At 36.7% G+C, this 14,344-nt stretch overlaps 1 protein-coding gene across 1 annotated transcript in view; it reads right to left on the reverse strand.

The window, feature by feature from the left end:
* Positions 1 to 14,344, reverse strand: part of LOC128862519 (uncharacterized) — a 284,688-nt gene that overhangs the window by 236,117 nt on the left and 34,227 nt on the right. The window contains exon 2 of the mRNA XM_054101195.1: positions 8,699 to 8,979. The gene's annotated coding sequence lies outside the window, so the exon portion shown is untranslated. The remainder of the gene's footprint in view (positions 1 to 8,698; positions 8,980 to 14,344) is intronic.

Here is a 14,344-nt window from a genome sequence, read left to right on the forward strand (position 1 = left end):
CGTCATCTATAGGTAGACCTCATGAAGTCATCAATCCATAGTTGAATCGATGCGGGATTGACACCACAGGGTTCAGGGCCTAGTGGCATACTTCCAGATCCTTCATTAGCCAGTTTATCAGCTAACTAGTTCCCTGTAATACCACAATGCCCAGGCACCCAAATAAGACTAACTTTGTTGTGTTTTGCAACGCTGTTCAGTTTTGCCTTACATTCACCGACTAACTTCGAAGAGCAGCGTGAGTTAGCAAGGGCTTTCAGTGCAGCTTGACTGCCACTACAAATTCCAATACTGCTACCCCGCCACTTTTTCTCAATTAGCCAGTATGCCACATTCAAGATGGCATAAACTTCCGTAAGGAATACCGTGGCCATCTGTCCTGTGGCATAGGTCTTCATCTAAGTACCATCCAGATCCGTTAATAGGTTCTCTGGACTTAATCATTGATCTCTATCTGGGATCAAAACATCATACTTCCTACCGAAGCTAACGATAGGCACCCGATCGTCCACTGGCATCGAGAACAGTGTGCACCCCTCTGGCAACTGGTGGTATATCTGACAGTGGCCAGTGCTTTCTTCATTTATGAAGGAGGTAAATGTTGAAGTAAGTGCGAGGTAAAAGTTTCAAGCTATTAAATAATATCGCAATACTGTTTTTTAGCATAAAAATATCAAAAGTAAAGAATAAGTAGATTCGAAGTTATGTTGGAGGACATCAACTTCCCCAAGTCAGGGGAAGAAGATAATAGAATGATGGATTTTTAATTACAATAGTTACATTATGCAAAATTTGTTTATGCAAAATTAAGAGTTATTTTGGTAATTTGTTGGTCCCTAAATTTGTTTTTGTTACCCGCTTTTTATCTTATATTCACCTTTTATCTTTATAATTATAGTTTTAGGTCAAACTAGCAAGTCATTAGTCCGACCAGCTGCCTATAGTCCCTTTGGCTTTATGACAGAGCGATCTGCGACAAGTAACATCAGTTTTGTTCATCTGCAGCCTGCCAAGCTCGCTTGTGAGTTGAGATAACTCATTTGCTAACCGTGGTTTTGATGGCTGCAGAAGGGAGTAGCAGAACGGGTTCTGGGCCAAAGAAGTCAGAGATCTGGTTACACTTGCGTGTCCCGTGACCAATGTTAGTGTCAGAATATTATGTATACCGACATAGTACTGCATTTTTACTCATTTATGTAATTTAAACTGATTGTGTTTATATTTTTGTTTTTGTGTATGTGTGGGGGTAAACTACAAAATTCCCAATTTTTGTTGGAAAGATACGCAATTAATATTTCCTCCGGTTTGGCATCACGAGCTAAAGTTATCTTGTCATCTACGGTCTGAGCAACGACTGGTTGGAAGAGCATACGAATACGTTTGAAATTAATGTGCACAACCGTCTCTCCCTGTCGACTCACTTATATCCCAAATTTACTTTGGATGACTAAATCTTGTATCAAAGCTTTATTCTTTACTAAACAAAATAGTAGATAAATAACCTAAAATTTAGCTTAGCCATAAAAGATTTATCTGGAAATACGAAAATCCTTTGGAAGTTGGCTGATAGTTTCATCGTGAGTCGGAATCATCACGCCCCTAATATGGTTTTGCACTTTTCATAGATATCAGATACCTTAGGGTTATAATCCCTAAATCTCTTGACGACCTGCCAGTCGTAATAGCAATAAAAAAGGCTGGTAAAATCGTGTATAAAACTTTATATTCATTCTAAATTACTCCCACTACACTATTACCATCGCATCCCCTCTGCATAGAGGAGACTCTCTAGTATTTTGTGTACAGGTTGGTTGAAAAGTATAGCAAGCAACAACAAAAAATGATTCAGAATTGATAGACCATTTTAGTATTTCATTTGAACGCTCAAAACATTTTCTTATATCTTTAAATTCATTCTTTGTTTATAGGCAATTTAAAGTTGTCGGTTGAGTGATTTTTTTATAATTCGAATAAAAATCAAAAAATCATACAAGAAATATAAAACCTAAAAATTAAAAATCTGGGAAGATCTATCCACGATATATTTAGATTCATGAAAAGATTATAAAAATGTTAAAGGGCGATAGATGGATCTTATAGTTTAAACGGGTAACAACAGCGTAGAAGATGAGTGATCGCCCACAAAGTGGAACAACACCAGAAAATATTGAGCAAGGGTTTGATAGTGCTAGTGAAGATCCACCCTTGAGTAAGCGTGAAATTGCTGATACAATTCGCATTTCAAATGAATTCGTACTAAATATTTAAAAAACAAATTACACATATCTATATCCGCACTCATTAACAATTCAACAAGAAGCTGTCGAACAGTATTTTGCAAAGCTTCCGGCATTCAACTATCCATAATTGATAATTATAAAATGTCGCTTCTTGTTTTTGTTCTAATATTCTTCAATCGGATTAAATTATTAAATAATAGTTTCCCCACAAATCTTACAATCCAAATCATTAAATCACAATTATTGAGTTAAGAGCAGTGGTATAGGAAATGTTTCGAATTTCAATTACTACATAGAATTACTAATGCCCTAAATAAGTAAATCCGATTTAATTTAATTGTAAGCGTTTTAAAAGCCAATCAATTTGGCAGCATTTCTTACACATTTTTCTTTCATTCATACACAATTAGACATATACAATATAAATATGTATATATGTACTTATACGACGAAGAAAAGTTCACTTATAAATATTTAAATTTCTCTTAAAAAAGCAAACCAAGGCAGTTTTCTTCTTGACTTGCTTTAAGCAAGAAAGAGAAGTCAGTAGTACTCATTCGCTATGTCTTCTTTTACATATTTAGATGGAATGGCATTAATGAATCAAATTCTTTGAGGCCCAAAAAAATTACACAAATTCAACTTTGGCAAAATGAATTTTAAAATTCATTAACAAAGTCATCAAGGGAATTAAAAAGATTTAAGCGGATTATCACTGAAGCTTAATTCTAGATAAGGTAAGAATGGTCAAAAGTTAAATTATAATACTTGCAACCAACTTTCATATATATTAAGAGTAAATTTGTCAATATCTTAATAATCAATACGCACCACATAAGCTGGGCGATAGCAAAATTTCATTTTCAGATCGCTTAGTGGCGTTGAATTCGTTATCCACCACTTCAACTTACAATTAGCTCCTATTTGCACAAGGATATTTCAGTTTCGTTCACCTAACGAAAAGTAGATAAATATTGGCATTTGTATACGTGTATATCAAACAGCTCAAAATGATTAGACAAGTCGATTAGCCCAATGTCTGTCCGTCTGCCACACGATAACTCAAGTAAAAATTTATTTATTTCAATGAAACTTAAAACACATATCAGTCTTTGTCCGAGGATATTGAAAATAGGACAAACTCGGTCAGTAACCACGCAAACCTCCCATATACGCAATGGTAATATTCAAAGAAGAAAAAACGGGATCTCCCTGTTACAAGTAAAGCAAAATGGTTTACATTTAGTGCAAATGATGAGCCTACAAAGGGAAATACGATGAAGGATAAATTTGGGAAAGAGGGCGGACTCACACCTATTTTTGGGTAAAAATCTTACCTTAACTTAGCTTATTGTACTTCCAACTTAACCCTTAAGCGCATATGAGCCAATATACGGCACAGTAGCTTTGATTCAATTTTATTTCCAAATTAATTATTTTATATATTTCAAACTATTTTAGTCCTTTAAATATAAATTTAACTATAGTAAAATGCCTCTTCCAAACTGGTTAAAGAAGCAAACCGAATGGGGCTGGTGGTGAACGAGGACAAAACGAAGTACCTCCTGTCATCAAACAAACAGTCGACACACTCGCGTATCAACACCCACGTCACTGTTGTCAGTTATGATTTCGAGGTTGTAAGAGACTTCATTTATCTAGAAACCAGCATTAACACCGATAACAATGTCAGTCCTCTCTCGACGAACAAAACTAAGAATTTTAAGGCTCTCATTAATGTTTGAGTGTTTGAGAAAAAGAGTCTACGGAAGATTTTTGGAACTTTGCATGTTAGCCACGACGAGTATCGTAGGCGAGTAAACAATGAGTTGTGTGAGGTTTCCAACAACATAGACATAGCGCAGCAAATAAAGATCCAGCAGCTTCATTAGCTGGGTCATGTCATCCGAATGCATACAAACACTCCGGCTCTAAAAGTTTTCCATGCGGTACCAGCTGGTGGTTAGAAAGATCAGGTGGAGTAGGACTTGGATTCATTTGGTGTGTCCAACTGCACCGGTTAGTACGAAAACGAAACGACTGGCGCGCTTTATTAAACTCAGCCGAAATCGCGTAAATGGTTATCGCGCCAATCAAGAAGAAGAAAATAAGTCGGACCAAATGTCCCAAATATTATTTGCTGAACCTTAGTGCATTAGTCCCAATGCCATATTAAAGAAGTGATTCCCAGCGTTGCGTTCTAGTAGACCAATTTTCAAAAAGTTGACAGTTTTTTTCAGGCTCAAGACGTTCATGCTTCGGTTACAGGAAAAAAAACTAGCGCTTGTATTTAGATGGATCAATAAGTCCCTTTCAGTTACATCTGGAGAAAATATTTAATGAAAGAGCAGTTTATTTCTTAATGGATGAAATTGTGCCATTGTGATTGCTGTCTCTTGCATCTGACCATTTTTTAGTGGAAAAAACTTTTTCTTTGAGAAATTTCTTTTTTTTTTTTGCAAGTTAGTGTTGAATCTGCGTTATGTACGCCGATGATCCGGTTATCCCTTTCAAGTGATGTCATGCGCTTGTTGGTCAGCAAACCGACCGCATTTCTTTGGCTTTCCTTGGTATCTGATGAGTCTATGGTTCATTTACTTTTCTTTTACAAAATGGTCGCAAAAAATATTCATTTGAAGTTTTCAAACTTTTGCGTTTGCTACCAACTGTGGACCAACAGATACGTTTTTCTTATTAAAATATTTAACCTGGTGTGCTGACCACAATGACCGTTAAATAAACCAGTGGATGGTTTCAATAGATAATAAAGAGAGCCCATGCCACTTTTTAAGGTTTTGTTTGCATTGTATGTTTACAAAAACAAAACTCTTATAGAGATCACGAAAATATGTATAGTCATGTGATTCAAATATCTGTCACTAAAATGAACTATTCGACAGATAAGTCAGAAAATTAAGCTGCCTTTTTTAAAAGTTGATTCTGATTAAAAAAAATCCTGGTCTTGAAATGTTAAAGTCATTTGATAAATTTTTAGAGACTTCCTCATATATCCCTGCCAAAACTGCCGGTTCACACAAAACTAAATAAAAAAACAAAATTATGCTTACGGTATTTGAGGCCGCCGTAGCCGAATGGATTGGTGGGTGACTACCATTCGACATTCGGAGTAGATACGTAAGCTCCAATCTCCGTGAAACACCAAAATAAAGAAAAACATTTTCTAATGGTGGTCGCCTCTCGGCAGGCAATAGCGAACCTCCGAGGGAATTTCTGGCATGAAAACTATCCCCCATTTAGAGTCGGCTTAAATCTGTAGGTCTCTCCACATGTGAAACAGCATCAAGACGCACGCCGCAAATAGGAGAAGGAGCTCGGCCAAACACCCAAAAAGGGTGGACGACTACAACTTAACTCAAAAAATGAAGAGACATGCAGATATCATCGGTATACGCGTACATCACACCGATTAAGAAAGCTCTAATTTTCTCAAGTGCGCCCGTTCATTCGTTCATAAGGTTTGTCGTGAATTGGAGGCATTACGCGGCGATGCAAAATCTATTGCAAAACGTAAAAAACATGAGAAACGTTCTGGTACTGTCCAATCCGTAGAATTTATTCAGCAAGTACAGGCGATCATGAACCCTTCAAAATCAATAAAGACCCCCCTCGCATGATTAATGTTTCTGAGGATCTTATTCAGCGATTTGCCTTTGAAGATCTCCAGTATAAATCCTACTTTATAATCAGAAGCCAGTTTATGTCGGAGCAAACACGAGAACAGTAAGTTATCCAATCAAAGCGCATTGTATAAAAAATTAAAGACTCTGGAAGCACCTAAGATATTATCGCTTTTTTTCTGACAAAAACAAATTTTGACCAAGGCTATTAATTTCTCTGATCCTGTTCCATCATATAAATCTCGCTTACTTCTAATTAATCTCAAACAGCTAGAAACTAGAAGATCGATTTTTTCACTGTCTTTTTTGCTTAATATTTCAGGGCGGAAATTGACTGTTCCTCTCTTCTAGACATGATTAACCTTGCGGCCTCTACCAGATCCTCACGTAATAAATATCCGTTCCATTTGTATAGGTTTAGAAAAAATTTTGCCTGCAATGCTCCTATCGCTCGCTCTCTTCATGAACTCAATGAAATTTCGAACTCTATTGCATTCGAATTCACATTATCTAAACTATGTTTTTCTGCTAAATTAAACTCATTTAAACTGTTTGTAACTCAAATTTTTTAATACCGATATTTTTGTGGTATTTAGTGGGTAAGAAAATTTGCAATTTAACAATTTTCATCTTTTTTTTTTCTGTTGTTAAATTTACTTTTGTAGTATGTAGTCAATAAGAACAATTGTTTATTGAAATTGCAATAAAAAGGCCAACCGCAGAAATGACGTATGGTTCGAATCGTACAGAGATTCCACGCAGTTTATGGTTTTGGGTGTTATGGTTTCAGGTATTGAGTTATTGGTTTACGTTGTGTGAGCATCAAATGATATGTCACGCCACCACACTCTTTATTCAAGGATTTTAAGTAAATTCTTCTATATATATGGAGGTTCTATAGACAGTAGCGAGACCCTGAATTTATAGTGTATGCGGTGGCAGTCCATACATTTTTCAGCAAGACTCTGCTCCCTCCCACAAAGCAATGATGCCACATAATTGGATGGCTGAAAATTTCCATGACCACATAACATTGAATTTATGCCGCCTAACTCTCCAGTCCCTAATCCCCTGAATTACTAATATACATATAAGACGTAGTTGAACGTGAAGCCAATAAGCATCCTCATAGCACCTTTTCTTCTCTGAAGACTCCAATTAATGACGTTATGGGCAATATGAATGAGGAGCATTTGATTTGGCCATGCAATTGTTTCCGCACTCGGATCGAAGAGGTTATTGCAGCTAATGGAAATTTTATTGAATGATTTTATAGTCATATAATGGGTTAATGTTATCTAAAAAATTCGTGAAGTTTCATCAAATTTTGTTCAAAATAAAAGCTTATTATTTTTACTCTCAAATTGTTCTCACAATACCGTACGCACCCTGTATATATACATATATGTATATACCTTCTGCTCAAATATGAACGAGACTTTATCAATAAAACGGTCCGCGGATGACATATGGCAAAAATAAATTTTTTGTTTTATGGTAGGACTGTTATAAGCTTACTTGCCAAATTTCAGCGTGATATGTCACATAGTTTGTTTTCTGTGCTACTGTAAACAAGTCAAGCTCGAGTGTGTTTTTCGAATTTAACGATGGAAATTCAAGTTGAACAAAGAATTTGTTTGAAATTTTGATATTCCCACAAAATTTCGGCTTCAGGCGCCTTAAAAATGTTGCAGACAACCTATGGTCCAGACCTGCTCTATCGCGTGCACGTGTTTTCCAGTGGTACAAAAGTGGCTCCCCGGAGGAGCCGAAACCCAAAAAACCACGCCAAAGTCGCTCAAAAATTAAGGTTATACTGACTGTTTTTTTCGATTACGAAGGTGTGGTGCACTCGGAGTTCCTTCCGCAAGGCCGATCGGTTAACGCTGAATATTATTTGGACGTTTTAAAGCGTTTGCGCGAGAACATTCGTCTTAAAAGGAAGGAATTGTGGGACAACAAGTCATGGTTCTTGCATCACGATAATGCACCAGCTCACACATCACGTCTTGTTCGCGATTATTTGAACAAAAATAATGTTAATATCGTTCCGCAAGCACCGTATTCGCCTGATATGGCTCCATGTGACTTTTTCCTGTTTCCCAAGCTCAAGTTGCCGCTCCGTGGAAAACATTTTGAGACAATTGAAGTCATAAAAGAGAATTCGAAGAAGGAACTGAAATCCATACCGAAATCGGCCTTCCAGAAATGCTATGATGATTGGAAAAAACGTTGGCATATGTGTATCGCCTCCAATGGTGATTACTTTGAAGGAGATAAAATAAAAATTGAACAATAATTAACCGTTTGTGTTTTATTAAATCAGTCTCGTTCATATTTGAGCAGAAGGTATATATAATCGACACTTATGGTGCGCGTCTTGATATTGTTCCCCAAATGGAGGAAGCTACAGTTTTTACGCCACCTCCGAACGGCAGATAGTTTTTCCTGAGCAGCTTTTTCATGGCAGGACTCAACAAAAGTCATTGAACAACGACCTCATTTACCTGGCTTCAACTAGCTTTTTTCTCTTTCCAAAATCTAAACTATCAGTTTGAGGTACCCATTTTTAATCGCTGGAAAAAAAAACAGAATTCACGACGAGAACTGAACTCAATTGCGGAAAATGCGTTTGATAAATGTTGTGATGGTTGCATTATTCAATACAAAGGGACTACTTTGGAGGCAGTACAATAAATTTACAAGAATTATACAGTAGTATTTTATATTTTCCCCGATCTCTTTTTGACAGAATCTTTTTGTGTTTCAGTTTTTTTTTTTAATTACATACAAAATATAGTCGCATGCAATGTAACTTACCGTTCACTTATTTTTTTTTCTCCACACCATCTATTTAGGTGTTTACATCAGCAAACTTTTAATGCTTCCCCTTTGTGCAAAATGATAATTTGATGGTAATTTTATGTCTTCACTTGAAAATGTCTAAACGATTATATTGTTGGCGTGTAGGTTGGGTAGTTAACGTCAAACGTTGATTGCTGTTCACTTTTCATTTCATTTCACTTTGGCATTCACTGTCTCACAAATATTCTTATGTACGTGTTTATGTATGCGTTCACTTTGAAACCTCAAATTGTACACTAAATTGCGCCGAAAAAAAAAAATTAAAAAAAAAAATTTGGTTTCACGTGGATTTTATTTTTGTCACATGTTTATACCCGCGCGCACTGTGCACAAGGAGATTTTTGTGCACCTAACGGTTTTGTGTAATAGCACTTTTCAGATAATCTCTTCTGGCTCGAAGTCAATCGCTTTTACTATGACGTCGAATAAATAAGTGGATTAGAAAACTTTAATGTATTTCTGGTGCGTGATTATTAATTTATTTTTGGAAAAAAGTGGAAAATTTTAAGTGAGATTTGTCGGCGTGGCGGTGATTTGGAACACAGTTAGTGTAGCACCACCGCTCCGCCACAATAGCGCCGCCTTTGAAAGAAAATTTTATTTAATGCGTCGCTCTATTTGTAGCGTTGCATTTGGCACGGAAAAACCTTTCTGAAAACAAAAAATTACGCAAGCAAGAACCTAAAGCAAAAAGTACGATGAAAGAAAAATTTGAAAATTGGCCGTGCCATACCCACTATTGGGTAAATGCGTGCATTTCGATAACGACTTACTTAAACTCATGGTACGTGTACCCCACCTTGTTTTGAGTCGAGATAAATATTATTAAGATGAAATATTATTGAGGCTGCGTCCACTTTTTAATGTTAGAACAGAATTTCCGTTCGTTGCAAATTTAATTTTACTAAAGTGTGCGGGAGTTTACAATTTTGGGCCGGACCGAATTTAGCATTGCCTTACTTGTTCCCATTTCACTGTAACTTTAAGTTAAAGCAACACAAAAATCGAGCGTTTGTACAATTCTTCATTTTTGCTGTCCATTTTCATTCTTCAATTTAATAAAAACGCTACAACACAGACGAGGCACAAACAGAATTGTCACCCAAGGTATTAAATTGTAACCGCTGATTTAGGTGCCTTTTTTCTGGTTGACAGTGGCAGAAAATTGCAGAAAACTGGCCACTCGCTGGATCCGAGCCCAAAAATAATTTGCACCAGAAAAAACCCCGATTGACGGAAATGTGATTTTCTTTGGCAGATATAGCATCTACATACATATGAACTTACACTTTCGCATGTACATGTGTGTGTATACTGCTGTGATCTCTGCTGCTAGATGGAGAAAAAATTGTAACAAAGTACGAAGAGAGAAACTTTTCAGCGCCAGAAACCAAACAAAAAATAACAAGACGAATATGAAAGTGTATGTATGCCAAAGGATGTGAAAAACGAAATACAAAAAAGTTATTTACTTTATATATTATTTTCCGCTGTTCAGTTGGAGTTGAATGCCAACTGTGAGACACAGAGGTGGGATTTCAAAGCTGGATGAGATTAAATGTGAAATAAAATTGAAGGCTAAAAGGCCTTAAATTGGTTCAATTGCGATGAACGTTCGAGGCACGCAGCTGAGTGCTAGTAAATAATCCAATGAGATGGTGCCAATGTTGCGTCAAGTTTGATATTCAGTGGTGGCAGTAACATTATTGTTAGATTTGTAAGTGTGTATGAATGCCGCCGTAGCCGAATGTGCTTGATGCGGGAGTGCGCGGGCTCGAACCTCCGTGCATGAAACATCCGAATGACAGAAAAAGTTTTTTCTAATAGCATTTGCCGTTCGAAGTCGGATTAAAATTGTAGGTTCGTCCATTTGTGGAACAACATAAAGGTGCACGCCCAACAGAACTTTACACGTCAATTATTTAATTATTTATTTTTTATGACTTTAAAGCCACGCAATTTTGCACTTGAGGTTTGGGAACGTCTTATGTCGGTGCATACGTGGGCGCGATAACTTGAACAAAAATTAATACATTTCAATGAGGCTTCGTACACATATTACTATTTTCCAAAGTAATTTGGCATTGAAAATGGGCTGATTCGGTCAACAGCCACGCTCACCTCTTTCACTTTTTTAATTCTCTTACAGAACTATCTGGCGCGGGGATTAGACCAACCCTGCATTTCATAAGAGCCTCAAAATGGTTTCACGAAAGTAAATAAACAAGGTTCTCGTGTCGCACAGTGGTATCACAACGGACCTGTGAGGTCTAAGTGAGTAGGTCATACGGACCGACTAGCACCATAACCTAACCTAACCTCACCTCTCATATTAGCGTAATTTTCTTAAAAGAAAAAACGTAATATTTTGGTATAAATGAAGGAAGGAAAATTCGTACCAGTACAATTTTGATTTTTTTCTAATTTTCAAAAAATCGTTTTTTTACTGATTATTGCTCTTTATAGTTTTAAGCGTATTTCTGTGGATGCCGATTGTAAAAATTCCCCATAGATGCAAAGTTATGGTAGAAAATGTAACTGCCCCACCAGAGTTTGATGCGCGCGACCTCGACTGAAATGCACTTGAAAGTTTAAACTCGTTTTTCTCGAAACCACTTTTTCCGGCACGGTCTGCATGATAACTTATACAGTTCACGGTTTTTTTTTTATATTCGAAAGTGTTTTCTCTATAGTCTGCCGAGCCGGATTTTTGATATGTTTATTAAAAAACTTTACAAATATAATTAAAGTGTGACATTTATGCCGTAAGTTGCAAAATTTTGTGAAATTCAAAAATCCAGCTCGACATATAACCACAACTTTATTTTACAAGATCCATCCACTTTTTACAGATCCATCAACATTTCAAGGAGAAATGATGCAAACCGTGGAGCAACTTTTTTTCATTGTACTTTGGGTCACGTCTTTCGCCGTAGCCGAATGGATTGGTGCGTGATTACCATTCGGAATTCACAGAGAGAACGATGGTTCGAATCTCAGTGAAAACACCAAAATTAAGAAAAGCATTTTTCTAATAGCGGTCGCCCCTCGGCAAACAATGGCAAACATCCGAGTGTATTCCTGCCATGAAAAAGATCCTCATAAAAAATATCTGCCGTTCGGAGTCGGCTTGAAACTGTAGGTCCCTCCATTTGTAGAACAACATCAAGACGCACACCCCAAATAGGAGGAGGAGCTCGGCCAAACACCCAACGCACAAATTATAAATAAATTTTTGTAAAGAAAATGAAAATAATTTTTTTTATAAAGTTTAAGTAGAAATAAACAATGTTTAAATTTTTTTATATTTATTTCTATTGTTATCCCTTCTAAAAACAGTTTTTCTCTTAGTGCTGCTAGACGTATGTAATCCCTTAATTTTACAATTTCAGTGGTTTTAAATTTTGCAATAGTATAATCAAGACTTCCTTTTAGTTGTCAAAGTCATACAACAGTCCGTGAAAATTTTTGCAGCCTGATCGTTTCGAGGCCTCAATATCGAAAACAACGTCAACTCTTCGGAAGCAGTTCTTTGCGTTTGGTTAAACTGTTGCAGTCAAAAATGTATCAACGTTTCTATAAATTTTGTCAGTTAGGGGCAAGTCTACTGAGTTGATCGGCCGGTACACGTCAAATTGTCAAGAAAAATTATTTTTACCTTTCCGCAAATGTTTTCACTAAAAACATATAAACGTCGTTTAAACTTCATTTTAACTTGCATAAAAGCCATACATTAAAATTTTTCTCAAGAAAAAGTTGTAGAAAATTTAATTTTAAAATTTATCTTTAAATATTCTGCTTCCTCTTGAACAATTTTACGAGTTTAAAAAATCGCGATAGTGGTTTCTTTCGCGTACTAACCGACGCAGTGGGACACACCAAATGAAGCTAAGTTCTTCGCCATCTGATCTTTCCAACGCAGCGGAGGCATTCCTCTTCCTCTGCTACCATCAGCTGCCAGCGCATCGAATACTTTCAGAGCCAGAGCGTTTAATGACATGACCCAGCCAACGAAGCCGCTGGATCTTTATTCGCTGTGCTATGTCTGTGTCGTCGTGAAGCTCATACAGCTCATTATTCCATAGCCAGTGATACTTGCCGTCATCAACTTGTAAAGGCCCAAAAATCTTCCGCAGCATCTTTCTCTCATGCGTCTTATCGCATATTGTTTTCGTGCATACGTTAGGATCGACATAATAAGAGCCTTGCGAAGGGTTAGTTTTGTTCGTCGAGAGAGGAATTGACTGCTCAATACTACTTCGTCCAAAGTAGCACTTGTTGGCAAGAGATAGGATTTCAATTGTCTACGGCTGGCATAGATAAACGAAGTCTCTTATCGAAATCATAACTGTCAACAGTAGCGTTGATGCCGATCAAGGCGAATTTATTACAGGTGACAGCAAACACATATAAGTAAAACCCTACATGTATTTGTTGTTGCGTTTGGTCCAACCATCACGTCAAAATCAGCAAGCAAATGTAAACATACGAATGTAAACATACCAATACATACAAACAAAGCATATCATTTTGACGTAAGCCATACCTACGGTGAAAAATTCAGCTGGGTGAATGCTGTCACCTTAATAAATCCACCTTGGTGCCGATATACGAGTGCGCCGAATGTTTGTTTGATGGCACGAGGTACTTCGTTTTATCTTCGTTTACCACCAGACCCATTCACTTTGCTTCTTTATCCACTTTGGAAAACGCAGAACTAACGGCACGCTTGTTAAGGCCGATGATGTCAATATCACAAAACCTCGCATAGAATTTTTTAAATTGTTTTTGGGCTTGCGCATTTTCTCCTCCAAGAAGTCCACTTTTATAGAGAATTAGAGAATAAGGATACAAAGAATACAAAAGAGGATACGAAATATTAATAACAAATCTAATACGAAGTGCCTTTTGGTGGTCATGACATTTTAAGATTTTTTTTTGATTTTGTTTTTACATTTATTTTCTTAACGAAATGACGACATACCTAAATCTAGACAGGGAAGTGGATCTAGCACATACACGGTGACCCGAAATTAATTTTGTTTTTGAATAATTCTGTTAATCTTCAAATCTAGAGTTTGACTTTTACTCGCTGTGATAGGGGGAGTAATTTTGCGCCACCTTGTAGAAGAGCCCACAATCGAATCAGTCACATATTCAAACTACTGATTGTACTACTACAAAATATATATTTGCTCCGCTTTATTAAGTTAACAATATCACCTACCCAGTTTTCTTCTAAAACTTATATCTAGTTTTAGTTCGTTAAAACAGCAACTATCCCAAAGTCAGTTATATTTTCCTCTAGGATGTAAAATTTTTATTATTTTTACATTCTCTTAGAAAAATACACTCTATCTCCCCCTATAAACGCCTTTACTCTTACATACTCACTTAACTTCATTTCATTTCATCTGGCATGCCCTGGTCCCTGGTTGTGGTAATACATGCCAAGTACCACTACATCCACTACAGTTACCATAGGTAATAGCATATATATGTATGTGTTCGAAAATTCACCACACACTTTCCGCATTCTGCACTTTTCTAACCCTCAAGCTGAAAATCGCAAATCGCTCTTCGTAAAACCAAACTCCCAGC

The sequence above is a fragment of the Anastrepha ludens genome, chromosome 4, assembly GCF_028408465.1.
Source record: "Anastrepha ludens isolate Willacy chromosome 4, idAnaLude1.1, whole genome shotgun sequence".
NCBI lineage: Eukaryota > Metazoa > Arthropoda > Insecta > Diptera > Tephritidae > Anastrepha > Anastrepha ludens.